Below are 15645 nucleotides of genomic sequence, written 5' to 3' on the forward strand. Positions count from 1 at the left end.
CACTCTGGTATTGGTGGTGACTGCAACAGGATGGGTGACTCAGTCCCCTGGACCATAGGTGGCAAGTAGCAGTAGGTTGGGTGCACTCAACTTCAGGATTCTGGGAGGAGGTCTCAGTTGTCAACAGTAGTGGACCGGGCTGGGTGATCTTAAGTACGCAAGACAAAGGTGCTTGGACACTGAGGATGGCCAAACCAGGCAAATAAGAATTGTCCTCAAGTCTCTCAGTTGTATATGCAGGCATTGGTTCCTTGTGAAAGGCCGCATGGGGTAACCTCCAGGCCCCTGGTGGAATGCTTAGGTGGGTTGTTAGTAGCTGCATTGTAACCCTGCTACTTGGAAGTGTGAGGTTGCTTTCAGTAGCAGCAGCTGTTGGCAGGCAACTGGGAAATGCATGCTTTGGCCCCAGGTGGCAGCTGAGATTATGGTAGCCTGTCCTCAGGTTCCTAGTAAATGCAAGTGACTTTGCTGGGGTTGCTGCTAACAACTTATGTTTCAGCCCTGGTGGCAGCAGCTAGCTATGGTGGTGGCTACAGGGAGATGTCAGTTGTTCTCCAGAAATATGGAGATACAGGGGCTGCTGGGCACCAGGACAGGATGTAGTCTGGTGGGGACTGGGATCTCAATATAATACCTTGCTGTAGCTTCTTAGGACTTGGTTAGGGTGTGTCAACCCAGTCTGAGGTCCCTCTCTGCTCTCTGAAGCAATGTTATTACACAGTCTTTAGGCAGGCAGCTTTGTATGTTAGTCTCAGAGTCCACATGGGTCCAGGGCTCTCCTGTAGCTGGGATTGCAGAAGTCCGTGGTGAGAATTTGGACCACTGAGGGTTGCTTACTTATCCTTTCCCCACATTGGAAAGCATCTCCAGGCTCCCAGCCTATCCCAGCAGAATAGACTGCCTTGCTTCCCTTTCCTTTCTTACTTTAAGTTTTTCCTGCCACTTCTCTGTTGAATTCCAGTGTTCTCTCTTCAGTGATCTATTTGGAGTGAGATTATCTACTCACTATTTTGGTTCTTCTTTGTGAAGGAGGTGCGTACCAGATTCCTGAAGTCAGTCAGCTTCCTTTCTCTCTCTCTAATAACTTATAATTTTAAACTACATACAGTGATGTGTTTCTTAATGATGGTGGTACATTCTGAGAGCTGTACTGTTAGGAGATTTCATCATTTTGTGAACATTACAGAGTATACTTACACAAACCTGGATGATTCAGTCTAATACACACCTAGGCTACATAGCCCATTGTTCTTAGGCTACAAACCTGTATGACATTTTACTGTACTGAACACTATAGTCCATTGTAACATGATGATATTTGTGCATATAAACATATCTAATCATGTAAAAGGCACAGTAAAAAACGGTACTTTAATATTATGGGACTACCATTTTATATATATATGTAATACATATATATATAATACATGTAAATAACACATATAATACCTATATATAGTCTGTCATTGACTAAAATGCCATTATATGGCACATGATTGTATTGGTTTTTTTTTTACATTTCAAATTAGCACAAAATATTATAAAGTAAACTAGTACCAGTGAGGGTGCACTGAAATGACCATTCTCATGCTCTGCTAATGGGGGAGTATGAATTGGAATATAGTTTGATAATATATCTCCAGAGCCTTAATCAAAATATCTTTGAACCCAGTAATTTTATTTGTATCTACTATTTGTATCAATTGTATTGAAATCTACTGTAATGAAGAAATCAGAAATAGACGAAAACTTTAATCACAAAACGTCTATTTTACCATTTTTATATTAGTGAAATCTTGAAAATGTTAATATCCAAAAATAGTGGATAGTTAGTTAAGTAATGCTACATCTTCTTAAATAATATACTTAAAGTAACATTTAATTAAGACTTGGTAACATGGAAATCATATATATATATATATATATATATATATATATATTTTTTTTTTTTTTTTTTTTTTTTTTAGTTGGAGTCTCACTCTGTCGCCCAGACTGGAGTGCAGCAGCCGCTCCCGGCCACCACAGCCTCGAACTGCTGGGCTCCAGTGATCCTTCCGCCTCAGCCTTCCAAGTAGCCAGAATTACAGGCATGCACTACCACACCCGGCTGATTTTTTAGTTTATTGTAGAGATGAAGTCTTGCTGCCCAGGCGAATCTCGAACCTGCGGGCTCAGGCAATCCACTCACCTCAGCCTCCCAAAGGCATGGGATTACAGGCTGAGCCACCGAGCTCAGCTTCTATATTTTAATTTAAGTGAAAAATCAGGTTGAATGGATCCTTATATGGTAACATGATACGTGGGGGGAAAAAAGGAAAGATGCTAAAACATGAAAAAGTGTGATTGATATTTTATTTTGGAGAGAATCCTGGGATTCTCTTTTGCTTTCCAGTATTTCCCAATTTTCTTTAATAATCTTTTTGTTAGAAAACCTACCAACAAAACATAAAAACAAAAGCCCTACTAAAAGAATAGTCAACTTGCTTTCAAAATCACAATGATTTCACTTTCTCTAAAGTTATTGTTGCCAAAAAGTGATCAACTAGGGTATGAAAAAATCAACTGCATGCATTCAGATTGTGGGTTATTCTGCATTTCATTTCAAACATCCACCAAAAAATTTAACTCTGGCCAGCAATCTCATGACTATCTATCAAAAGTGAAAGGATGGATAGTGCAAGGAAACACAGATGGCTTAACAGAAAAGCATTCTCAGACCAGAAAACAAAACAAAAGCACATGTCATAACTGTGGCAATTGAGACATCATTTCAAATTCAGATGACAGTGCTGTCATACCATTTTTAGTGAATATGGGCTCAGCCATATTTCTTCCTACATTTTATAAGTTCTAAAAAAAAAGTCTGATAATAAACTATCTCTGTAAGCACATTAGCTCATTTTGGTTTATATATTAGGATAAATTTCAAAAAGTAACTTACATAAAACTAATTATTTTAATCTCTACATAATTTGTACTATATTTAACTTCTACATGCAAGCTTGTTTTCATGTAAATATATGCATGATATATGCTACCTGTATGCATGCCATATATCTACATTATTTGTGTGTAGACAGTTATATTCTATTTTTAAATTAATTAAAATTTTAAACAGTCTACTTTTCAAATTGGGGAGATTACAATACTACAAAAAATGGTAAGTTTATATATGTTAAGAGAGAGAGAATGACCCATAAGCCATAAAGTACAAACAGTTGAATTCGAACTTAAGTATTTGTATCCACTTAAAAATGTAAGTCTACACACATACATATCATGAACCTATTTCAAAAGGCAAATGTCAAACTAGGAAACATTCATAAAATTTGGTTAAGATTTTCTTTCTACCTTTAACATATGAAATGTTCTTGAGATTAATGTGAAAGTTCAAATAGAAAAGTAAACCAAGTTGATCAGCAAGAAATTGAGAGAAGATATGCAAATGATCCATTGACATATAAAAAGACCAAGCACACTCATAATACAAAATAATAGCAAGAAAAAACTATCATATTTTATCTAGAAAATTGAATATTAGAAATTTTTTCATCATTGCCAGTGCTGATAAAGATATGGGAAAACATTCATATACATGGAATCATATATCATTAGTAGGTGAATAAACTGGTAAGTCTTTTTTAAGGGGGAAATTTCATAATACATAAAAAAATTAAATGCACATATCCTTGACCTATCATTTTTACTTCTAAGAAATTATGCAAGAGGTATGCAAAAAAGTGTATAAGGATGTTAAGCGCAGCACTGTTTTTAATATCAAAGCACTGGAAACCTAGCTGGCTATCAACAGGGAACTGGCTAACTAAAAAATGATATATACAAACACAGAATTTTATACAGTCATTAAAAAAAGAAGGAGCCAGATCTATACTATCAAGATATAATATGAACTGAAGAAAGGTTATTGAAACTTATCCCATTTGTACATGCCCAGAAAATTTTGGAATTGATACATAGAACACTATTAACACTGACTATCTCTCAAGAATGACACTTGAATGATGGAGGAGGAGATTTCATGCTTTCACTTTCAATCTGTCTTTGCTGTTTTCATTTTTAAAACAGTGGCTGATGTTACTTTAATACTTAAAAAACTAGTTAAAATTATCAACTGAAAAAGAAAATATGAGCTTGTTGTATCTACCTTAATATTGGCTTGAAGTTCAATATTATCAAAGTGGTTTTTAGTTGTAAAAGTATCACAGTCATCACAGAAGTGTTTCACCCAAACATAAAGTAATCCCAATGACATATACACTTCCTCTGATAGCCCAACATCTCCAAAGGAGCTGTAATAAAGTCAACTGCACTGTCTCATACATGTCTAATGGGTCCAACAGAGCCATTCGAATGTCAGTTATATGGCAGTGCTCCTGCCAAAGCTATTAATAAGTCACTGCATTTTTTCACACACTTTCTTTGACATTTAGATGACTCCTGAGGAACTGTTATCACTGCTATGGAAGGGTTCTATGTAACTTACACTACCAGGGGAAAACAAAAAGCAAAGGAAAGAAGTGTAAAATAAACAAACAAATTTTCTCCATTAAACATACATGAATGGCCCCACATGGTCAAATATCAGAAGGAATAACTTCTCATTTGGGCATAACCGTTCTCTGTCATTTAAGAAACCCAGGTGTTAGGCCAACTGTTTTCTCAAAACTCCAGCTGTTCTTCTGAAGCAATTTAGGGTCTGAGAATAGCATACTCATGACTATAACGGAATGGTGTTTATTGGTAGCTCATGCTTTGTTGTCAGGGTTCTGTGGCATGCAGTACAGATGCAATATGGAGCAGTACTAATGGATTTCTTGGCTGTTATGGGTTGTATCAGATATTCCATTACCTGTAAAGTTCCTGAGCAGCACATAGGAAGCTCAGCTGCCCAACAATAGTGGAAATCAACAGGGCTTCTGAGTACTAGTCCAAATCCCAGCTCTACCTTAAAGGGCTACTACAATTTCAATAGGAAATACAATAGCACAAGTTAATCCTCAGAGAGGTCTGAAGTGCTTCAGTGAATTTCCTCTTATAGTCTTCTATGTTTAGCAGAACAAGAATGTTGGCTATTAAAATGTTGTACTATTTAAGGTAAGACAAGTGCAAGGATTTCTACCTAGTTTGAAATGAGCAGAAAATGGGCTAGACTCTGCTAGGCAAGAGAATTCCCCAAGACATTAGATGTTTCAGAAGCCACATTGCATCTCTGTCTAATCCTTGATAACAGAGATCTCATTTCATAGCACATATTATATAATATGTATATGAGATGAATAGTGATAAACAACCACAACTGACATTAATTGAGCATTTAATTATAATAGACATACTATAAAGTGCTATATATTAATTTTCTCATTTAATCCTCACCAAAAAATCTTCCCAAAACTTTGAAATAGGTAAATGTTTCCATTTGTCAGACAAGGAAACTGAGGCTTGGACAGCTTTAATTGCCTGTCCAAGGATACACAGCAGTTAAGTGGCTCAATTAGGGCATAAACTTAGTTATTATACCATGATTGTTCTTAACCATTCATGGTACAGAGAACAAACATTATTTAGATTGCATTAATATAATCATTTTTAATTTAATAAATGGTTTCATACCTCTTGTGCTCTCAGAGCAAGAGGCATATATATTTATCATAGTACTAACTTAACTGTATTCAAATTCAGTTTTTATTCTCTCTAGTAGATCTTTTTGGGTATATGTGCCCACTTGACATTGACTGCACCGCGTTGGAAACTGCTTTGAGAATCAAATGGGTGGGCTTCTAAAAGTAACACGTATTACTGACCCTACTCCTGGTTGCAGCTGATGGGACCAGTGGTAAACATCTGACTCAAGCTGAGAAAATGATTATTATTATGTCTCCTTAGAATTTAGAAATGGCACTAAGAAACATCCAGTAAATCTTAGCTTCTTTTTTTTGAACAGAAGAAATATAAATTGTGGTTTAAGAAGGTATGAGGTTTCATGCCTGTCTTGTGGGTGGAGATTTAGATAAAGTCAATCTGCTGAGATAGGGCTGAAGAAAATGGGTTCAGAAGCAAAAGGCAACATACTGGAAATTCTTCTGATCTAGCCGCTTCTTATTTCTAACCACACTCTTGCCCTGATTCCCATGACGTATTCTCATGTTGTTTTAACAAATTTGTTTTTTTGTTTAACCAAGCTCAAGTTGGTTTCTGTTACCTGTAATAAACAATCTTAACTAATAGGACATCAATCTTTTCCATCAGACAGTGGTAGAAATTCCTTGAGCTTAGGGATTGTGTGTTATTTGTCTTTCATATATCCCCAGTCTCCAATACTGGGGAAAAGAGAACATGCTCAGGAAATACTGTTTGAGCAGAAATATTATTATCACCAAGTCTATAACTATAAATAATTTCTTTGCTATTTGTACTTTATTAGTTAAAGATTATAAATTTTTTTTCTACCTATCTCTCTCCATTTAGCTTCTTCATAAACAATTTCATTTTCATCTTTCATAATCCAAATGTTCCATTCGGGCCATATGTGAAAAACACATTTTTGGAAATTGATTATTCAAATTTAGCTGCTGATGTAGTTTTCCCCTCCTGCTCAATGTACAGTCAGATGTAATTATTGAGAGATATCCTAATCACTGAGGTTGATACACAAGTAGGACTGTCAAATTCTAAGAAATGCCAATTAGATCACCTGTCAGAGGCAGAGTTGGGTGTTAGATGGCCAGAGATCTGACCCAATATAGTATTTCTATCCTTATAAGCATCACACAAGATCAGAGATGATGCACACAAATTATATTATCTCTCATTTAGTTTTTTTTTCCTCAGAGCAATGATTATTTCTCATCTATTTAGTACCCACTATGCTCCAGGTCCTGTTCCCAAGTACTGAAGCTACAACCATAAATAAACCAGGCCCTCTCTCCACGTAGCTTTCATTCTAGTGCTTATTAATCACCAATGTGATAATAGAAAATATATAACTCTAGCATTAGCCTATGATGAGTAGAAATGTAGTTAATAAAGTAAAATAGGAATGGAAAAGGGGTAGAATAAATAAAGCATGATGGTTGATATCAAAGTATCACCCAGGCATTGATTGCTCACAAGTCCCAGGATGAAGCTAACTTGAGTGAATCTACATTTTCCCTAATAAATGATTAAACTTCAAAAGATAACAAAGGCCTTTCTTAGGACAAATTTGAGGGAATGGAAACATAATGCATTAGTGTCCTGATACACTGTTAAAGCCTAGACATCCAGATTTTATTCTGTTACCTGATGGTTTCCTTTCCCTGTACTTCAGGCTTTTAAGTCTGTTTCAGTGCTGAAATTAAGGATTGTTTGTTATTGGCCTTCACAGGTTATAACATGTCAGACAAATTCAATTAAGGCTAACCAAACACAGTTGGTGGGATGAGAAAAAAAATTCTTAAAGGCTTGGTAACTAATGGAATAAAAGAAACAAGTCCTTATAGACATGATTTTGGAAATTTAAGTAGAAATTTTGTCATGTTCTCCTAGAGCAAATAGAATTATAAGCATCTAAATCACTCCTTAGAATCATTCTCAGTAAGACACCTCATCCAAATGAACAGTTCCCCCTATGTTCACTTTTATGTCGCATTCACAGCAGTGAGGTGTAAAACATTCTAAGATGGTCCATAATATTGTGCCCACTGCCTCATCAATAATCTAAAACTCAGAAAGTATAGAAAAACAAAAACAAAACAAAATGTCACTGACATTAATTGAAGTACAAGGATGGGGTGGCATGGAGTCTGAGGTAGTGAAACATATATATCAAAGACTTTAAGCAATTTCACTCTTTTCAAATATAATGAAAGAGATGCCCTGCTAGGCATGCTTTCGTAAATGGGTGAAATCGATGGGAAATAAATAACAACATTTGCACACAAGCACCAAGTTCAATTCATTGAAAATAACTTGTTTCCTCAAATTAATGTGCTTTTGGAAAGGCCATTTACACTCTCATCTAAACTCAAACTTTCTCTGCAAGAATCTGTGGATATGTTGAAGGCGGGCCAGGCTTGGTTGTTACCAGTTAAAATTTGTGGAATCCACATTCTTACCAGAGGTCATAAAAGAGACCCCTAATTATGTATTCTTTATTTAAAATAGTAGTGGCAATCAGAGTAAGACACACTGAACTCTAACCTGAGCAGAAAAAAAGATGTTCAAGTTCACATCTTGAATACCTGCATTATCCAAGGGAGGAGACAATGTTTTTTTGTTGTTGTTGTTTTTTGCGGCTTTTTTTTTTTTTTTGAGTTGGAGTCTCACTCTGTTACCCAAACTGGAGTGCAGTGGCCGCTCCTGGCCACCATAGCCTCGACCTGCTGGGCTCCAGCGATCCTTCCGCCTCAGCCTTCCAAGTAGCTGGAACTACAGGCGCGTGCTACCACGCCTGGCTAATTTTTTTATTTATTGTAGAGATGAGGTCTGGCCAAGTTGCCCAGGCAGGTCTCGAACCCGCAGGCTCAGGCAATCCACTCACCTCATCCTCCCAAAGCGTGGGATTACAGGCTGAGCCACCAAGCTTGACTGACAATGATTATTTAAAAAACAATCCATTGCATTTAGCTAGCTGGTTTCTGAATTATTTTAACACCTCCTCATATGTAAAATGAGGATAATAATAGAAACTGCTTCACAGAGCAGTGATGAAGATACAGTGGGATAAAGAGATGAGGAGTGTGTTTGAAGAACTTGAAATGTTGACCCAGTAATAATAGTGAACATTCATATTGTTCCTATGTAACAATTATTGTTTGAAACCCTTATATACCAGCCCCATCCCAATTTTTAGTAACTGCCCTGTAGACGAATGGGAGAAACCTTCCACAAGATGTTTAAGAAGAGCCAAGCACAGACACATGAAAATCATTTATAAATGTTGCTTGCAGCATCCCTCTGCAAAGTCCAATCAATGAGTATAATGCAGGCAAACGTCAAAGAACACCAATGCCCTCTCACTGAGGAATGATACCATATAAATGCAGGTTTACAGAAAAGAATGAACAACAGTTTTTTATTTGAAAGTGTAATTCATAATTGATGACGTGGATACAATATGATTCTAAAGTCAGGCAGGAACATCTGGAGGAAAAGACTAAAGCCATCTGCTAGGTGACATCTGAAAGTTATCACATTATCTGAAGTATACTGAATTAATGGTTAATACAACAGTTGTAGATATGCAGGAAATAATAAGCCAAACCCAACCCCACCTGATTTCAATCTCTGCTTCCATGCTAAAGCAGTGTTTTTTCATCCCACCTAAAATCCTGTCTTGTTCGTCTCCCCATCTTTCCCTTCACCCCCTTTTCACCACACATACACACATGAAGTTTTCCAAAAGAAAGCAAAGTGATAAGCTGCCACTGAACTAATTTGACAGGCTTATTGACCAGGCCTGCATGTTGTTTGTTAGAGAATAGGGTTCCACTTGGTGAAGTGGCTGTTAGGGCTGGGGTGAAGTAAAAATAATTTGTGGCCAAATATTTGAAAATACTTGCCTTGAGTAGAGCCAGCTTGAGCCTCCATATCACAACAAACAGGAGAGAATTTAAAACCTGTAATAGCAAACATTTTTCTAATTAATCCTTGCTTAAGTCATCTGTGATTCCTCAAACTTCAACTCTTACCTTTCTTCCAGTGGTGTCTTAAAAAAAAAAAACCACTCTATTGAAATATAATTCAATATCATAATATTCACCCTTTTGAAAGTGTTCAATTCATTGTTTTTTAGAATATTCACAGAATTGCACAACCATCACCACTATCTAATTCTAGAATATTTCTGTCACCTCCAAAAAAACCTTATGCTGAGGGACTTCCAAAGGCAGAAAAATCGTGGAACCCAGTGGAAACCTTCTTTTTTTATTTTAATGCTTCAACCCAGTGAATTTGCTATAAATTCCTATGTCAAGATTGAGATAAGGGAGAGTGAGATATTTTGACAATCAGGAGATCAACTACCACACCATTTTATGTAATTTTGGTCATTGATTTTCCTGATTGACATATGAAACCTAAAAAAGTGTAGTGACTAGTTTAATGCCTCCTAACTTCTGTCCCAATTCTCTTTTACCTTATGAACATGCAAACAGATCAATTGTTTTTTCCCCTCTCATTTCCACATTTTACTTCAAGAACTCAAGACCTCAAAATACTTGGAGATATTGCAAAGTGTTATTTAGGAAATTAAATTCTAACTAGCAGGCAACCACTCATTCCTGATTATATCTTTCTAGCCAGTATTCCCTTTGGGCTGAAGGAGACTGAAGAGGACAGAATAGAAAAAGCTGCAAGTATAAGGTGACTTGTTATCTCTCTGCCACCTGAGAAATACTAATTAGCCACTGCTAATGGGCTAGGCCTTGTGGTCATAGTGATGAGGACCTCTAAAATTTAGACAAGCAGAATGATGGGTAGACTGGATTAACATGTTTAATAAGCATTAATGTGTTTTTTATGAAAGGATTTTGCTCTTTGGTAGGGATAAAAGAGCAGAAATAAAATAAATCAACCCCTTTCCAACAAATCAAAAAGACAAAACGTTTTCTTTTCTAAAAGTTACAAGGAAATAATATATAATAACAATATAATGACACTACTGTTGGTAATCTTATTGTCTAGAAAATGACTGATATTAATTCTCCTTCTGTTTTTTAAAAATCATTTCGGTCTAATCTCATAACTTTGAGTTTTTCTATACATTCAGCAAGTTACTATGAATCAAAATAGCAAGCACATATGGCATATGCTTACTATACGATTGTTCATCTCATTGTTCATATATTGATATAAAACTAAAATGCATAAAATGAGTACTTTCTATAATAAATCCCACTAGTATTGCTGTTGAAAACAAAGATGAAAAGAAAAGTTGAATAATGAATAAAACATTCACAATATTGCTGATTATATGAGATTATTTTCCTCGTGGATTCACCAAAAATAAAAAGTATTTTGTCTATCATTGAAAATAAATGTCTATTTGTCAGATAATTAGGTACATGCCTTGTCCAAGAATCCCTGCTTACTTGTATTGCCATTCTGCATGAAAGAACGGCAGATATAGTGGAGAAAAACAAAGCAAAGACTAAAAACTGAATGCTCTCTGTGTTTTACTTAAACAGTATAGGTAGGTTTTTTATTTTTACCATTTTCCCCATCTGACATCCTTTCATGGTCAGTATCGGTCAAGGACAATGCAGAGTTGGCCCGGCTAGACAGGCAAGAACTATGCTCTGATTTCATTCCCCCTTATCCACATTCTTAGAACATGGTCAGGTGAGGCAGCACCTTCTGTCTCTGTGTCCACATCAGATCCCACCTCCAGTTGATAGCCATGATGAGAAACACTGTGTAGGTCTGGTAGCCAGAGCACAGAGTGTGAGAGTTTTCACAAAACGCCAAATCTGAGAAGAAACAAAGTTCAGAAAAAAAGTTTAGAAGTATAAGGAAATACTCGATAAAATTCTACTTTTTGTCCTCATGCCCCTCTCCCCCATTGCTAGTAATTATGTGTTTTTGCAAAGTTAGAATTCTGCCCCTTTATTTATGGTAGCTAGGATTCTGTGCTTATTTTGCACTTCTGTAGCTTAAAATTATGCTCCTGTTGATTCTTACACGGTTCTGGAAAAAGCATGCCTGAAATAGCTTTATAGCTACAATTTTAGGTTGCATAAAATATAATAAGTGAGTGTAGAGGAGTATAAAGTGTAGAGAGCTGTCCTTTAAAAGATATGCCTCTTCTAGGAAGAATACATATAATCTGTAGAATATACCTATGCTTAAAACATTAAAATTATTTGCTTTTCTAAGTTATATCATACACATTGAAGTTAAGAATAAATATTTCAATGTGACAACTCTGAGAAAAAAACATTAAGTTCAAACACACTATTCTAAAGTATTTTTCCTAAAATATTTTTCCTAAAACATGTTATCTTAAACTCTAAAATTATAAGTATCTACTATTATTTTCCCATTGTTTTTAAAGGGGTTTAAGGCCTACTTTATTATAATTATTCTTTCAATTCATTCTTTCAACCAATGTTCCAAATAGTCAATCATATATTTTACCTTGGTACTGTCTTGTGGTTTTCATTTTCCCCTCCATTCCCCTCAGATCTTAGAACTATAAAATGTTTAGAACTTTAAAGATGATGTAATGGATCTCCTCTTTTTACAGCAGAGAAAAATAAACTACAGAGGGTAGATGTTATTTGTCCATAGCCCACATCAGATAGAAGTGGAGTCCTTTTTCCCTAAAACAGTCATCTGGGCACGGTTTCTGCTAGAATCCATTGACGCCCCATCAATTTACTATGTGAATATCAGACATTCAGTCCTAAAGTCAATTTTACATTCAATTATGGCAAGGTGTGAAAAGGGGGAAAAGATGCTTTAACAGTTCCTGATAAGTTAATGAAAAATGACCACATGTCAAGACATATCATCTGAAATGTCCATGTAGTACTTAGATAAGGCAATCCGGAGATGTGGTACACTATATAGGATTTTCTTGACTGACATCAGAGACAGGGTATGTCATTAAGCTTAACTGAGTACATCTAATCCTTAGCACATATCAATAACATGCAAACCCTAACATGAATTTAATTCTTTGAATTCAGAAAATCCTGGACCTTAGATCATAAACTACAGAAAAGATTGCAGAATATGAATATATTTTTAAGTAACTATTTAATAATATATAATTGCCAAAAAAGGATTTAACAAATCCATTCTCAATGATTATTTAATAATCACTAGGTGCCTAGTACTGTGCTTTGAGAAACAGATATTGTAGGCAAATAAAGTTACTATAATGTATTAGGAAAATTCAATTAAAATGGACACAGCATTGTAAGCTGATGCTGACTATGTTACTTTTTTATTTTGGTACTGAATGCCTTTAAGAGTAATTCTATTTTTCTAAAAAAAAAACTTGTCTAAATTCCAAAGGAGTGGTCTTTAAAAACATAAGCATGGTTTCCACTTATCAAACATAAAACCTTATCAAACCATGTTTCTCTTTGCCATAAGCTAAACATTAAAAATTCATTTTACTCAGTATAAATATTCGTGATCTAGTGATGGGGATTGGTTAAAATTCGTGCTTCTTAATTTCACAATGTTTCATTATCCAGTCCTACTATGTAGTTGTTGCTACAGGAATCTGATAATGAACATGTCAGCTTGAAGCTGTAAGACATGAATTTTGTATAGGCCAGTATTCACAACTATCCTCATTCTCCTAGACCAGTGGTCCTTAAACTTGCCTGCTTCAGAATCACATAAGAGGCTTGTTAAAATATATATTACTGCACCCCACTTCCAGCCTTGACTTCTAGTTGATATTTCTGCTTCAGGAGGTGTGAAGCAGGGCAGACAATTTGCATTTCGCTTTCAAATCTTCCTTGGTGAGGCCCATGCTGCTGGTTCAGGGACCATACTTTGAAAACTACTGTCCTAGAGATTTCTCTGAAGTCAATGGGAACCAGGAACAGATGAGTAGTGAGGATACAACCTTATCATGGCATTACTACAGATTTTTATACATCAGCTCTAATTCCATTTGAAGATACAAGAAGGAAAACTTCTGCTGTGTATTTCTGTGAAGTCTTTCCATTTATTTTCCATGTATTCAAGGCCCTGATCAGAAATTTTACTTCCAAGAGCACAGACATGCATTGTTTCACTCACGCAATGGCATATGAGATGTGGCTATCCCAAGATTTTAACATGAGCGCCGAGTCATGACATTCATTGGAAAAGGACGAGCAAAGAAAATCAATACATGACCAGTTTTTCACTCCAGATGAATAAAACAGTAGATAAAGCTTTTTTTAAAGACGGAGGACTGACAGATATAAACATGTTCCCCTTTTATTAGACAGATTTTTCCATTCAAAAGTAACTTTGTACATGGATTTGTTTCTTTCCAAGGAAATGCTGTGTAATGTGATCAAAAATCACATAGGATAAACAACTTATTTTCTATTGGAACTATGCTCTGCTTTGAGTACAAAAGCTAAATCACAAATTCTCCAATTAAATACAGTCAGATAAAAGTACTCTTCTTTGTCAATCTACAATTAGAAAAAGTAACAATCCAAGTAATCTCTCAGTTGCTCTTTTTTAAAAAGTGCTAAAGAAAAAGAGAAAGAAAAGATAAAGTTTCACTTATTTACAGTAAGTGATATTCATTGAACTGCCTTACTTCTCTTTCTTGAAATCTGTGTTACCATTGTAAAATATTTCCTTAAATACTTGAAAGTCTTGGTGGTGTTCAAAATTCCCTCAGGATTCATTATCTATAAAGCACTTACAATGCACCTTAAGTAGTTGTTTTCTATCCTTGCACATGTAACCTTGTTACCTAAAATACTACATAATCCCTAGAGAAGTTGAAGTTCAACTGCATTTATTACAGATCTATTCTTACCAAAAAACGAGTCATGAGAGTAATGTAAGTACAATTTTAGAATGTCTAAGGTTTAGATGGATAGACTTTTGCCATGAGAAACTATATTAGTAAACAGGTATAGATGTGGTCAAATGAATGATGTATTTGTTATCTCACAAACATGTATTTAATTTTTATGTTAAGGAAAACCAATCTTACAACCTTGCAAGAGACAAAATCTGAGTTGAAATCCACTCTTTAAATGGACAAAATGTTTAGAGGGACAATTCACACAAAATATATAGAAATAGCCAATAATTAAATGAAAAGATGTTCAACATCATTGCTACCAGGAAAATACAAACTAAAATCACATTGAGATACCATTACATATCTACTAGAATGGCTTAAAAATTTCTGGCCACAATCAAATGCTGACAAAGATATAGAGCAAATACAATTCTCATACACTGGTGGTGAGAAAGTAACATAGTACAACCACTTTAGAAAACTGGTAATTTCCTAAAAAGTTAAAGATATACTTACCAAAAGAGCAATTGCCCTCCTGGACATTATCCCAAAGAAATGAAAACTCTTGTTCACTCAAAAACCTGTACAAGATTGTTCATAGCAGCTTTATTTGTGAATAGCTAAAAAAACAGAAATTGCTGAACTGTTCATGAACAGATGCATGGATAAGCCACTTGTGGTATACCCACATCATGGAATATCACTCAGTTTTAAAAAGGAATGAATGGTTGATGAATAACAGTACAATGGACTTTGAAACAATTATGCTAATAAAACAGGACAGACAAGAAGTCTAGAAAATGCAAATTAATCTACAGTTACAGAAAGCAGATGAGGGTTGCCTGGGAAAGAAGGTGGAGGGAGGAATAGATGACAAAGAGAAACAAGGAAACTATTGAGAATAATCTAAATGTCTGATACCTTGAATGTAGTGATATTTTTATAGGTGCATAGATGCCAAAGTTCATAATATTTGCACTTAAGTATGTGTAGGTACTTCAATTATACCTTTATAAAGTTTTGGTGGTGTTTGCTTTCTGTTTGGTGGACTGTACATTACCAGATAGTAAAACAATGAGCAGACTTTGAATCAGCTAATTTTCTTTTTTTTTTTTTGAGTTGGAGTCTCACTCTGTCGCCCAGACTGGAGT

General features: G+C 35.4%; 1 pseudogene; it reads right to left on the reverse strand.

The window, feature by feature from the left end:
- Nucleotides 1–15645, reverse strand: part of LOC103277173 — a 163226-nt pseudogene that overhangs the window by 70093 nt on the left and 77488 nt on the right.

This window comes from Carlito syrichta, unplaced genomic scaffold (assembly GCF_000164805.1).
Source record: "Carlito syrichta isolate Samal-C Ts95f unplaced genomic scaffold, Tarsius_syrichta-2.0.1 Scaffold316497, whole genome shotgun sequence".
In the NCBI taxonomy this organism is placed as follows: domain Eukaryota; kingdom Metazoa; phylum Chordata; class Mammalia; order Primates; family Tarsiidae; genus Carlito; species Carlito syrichta.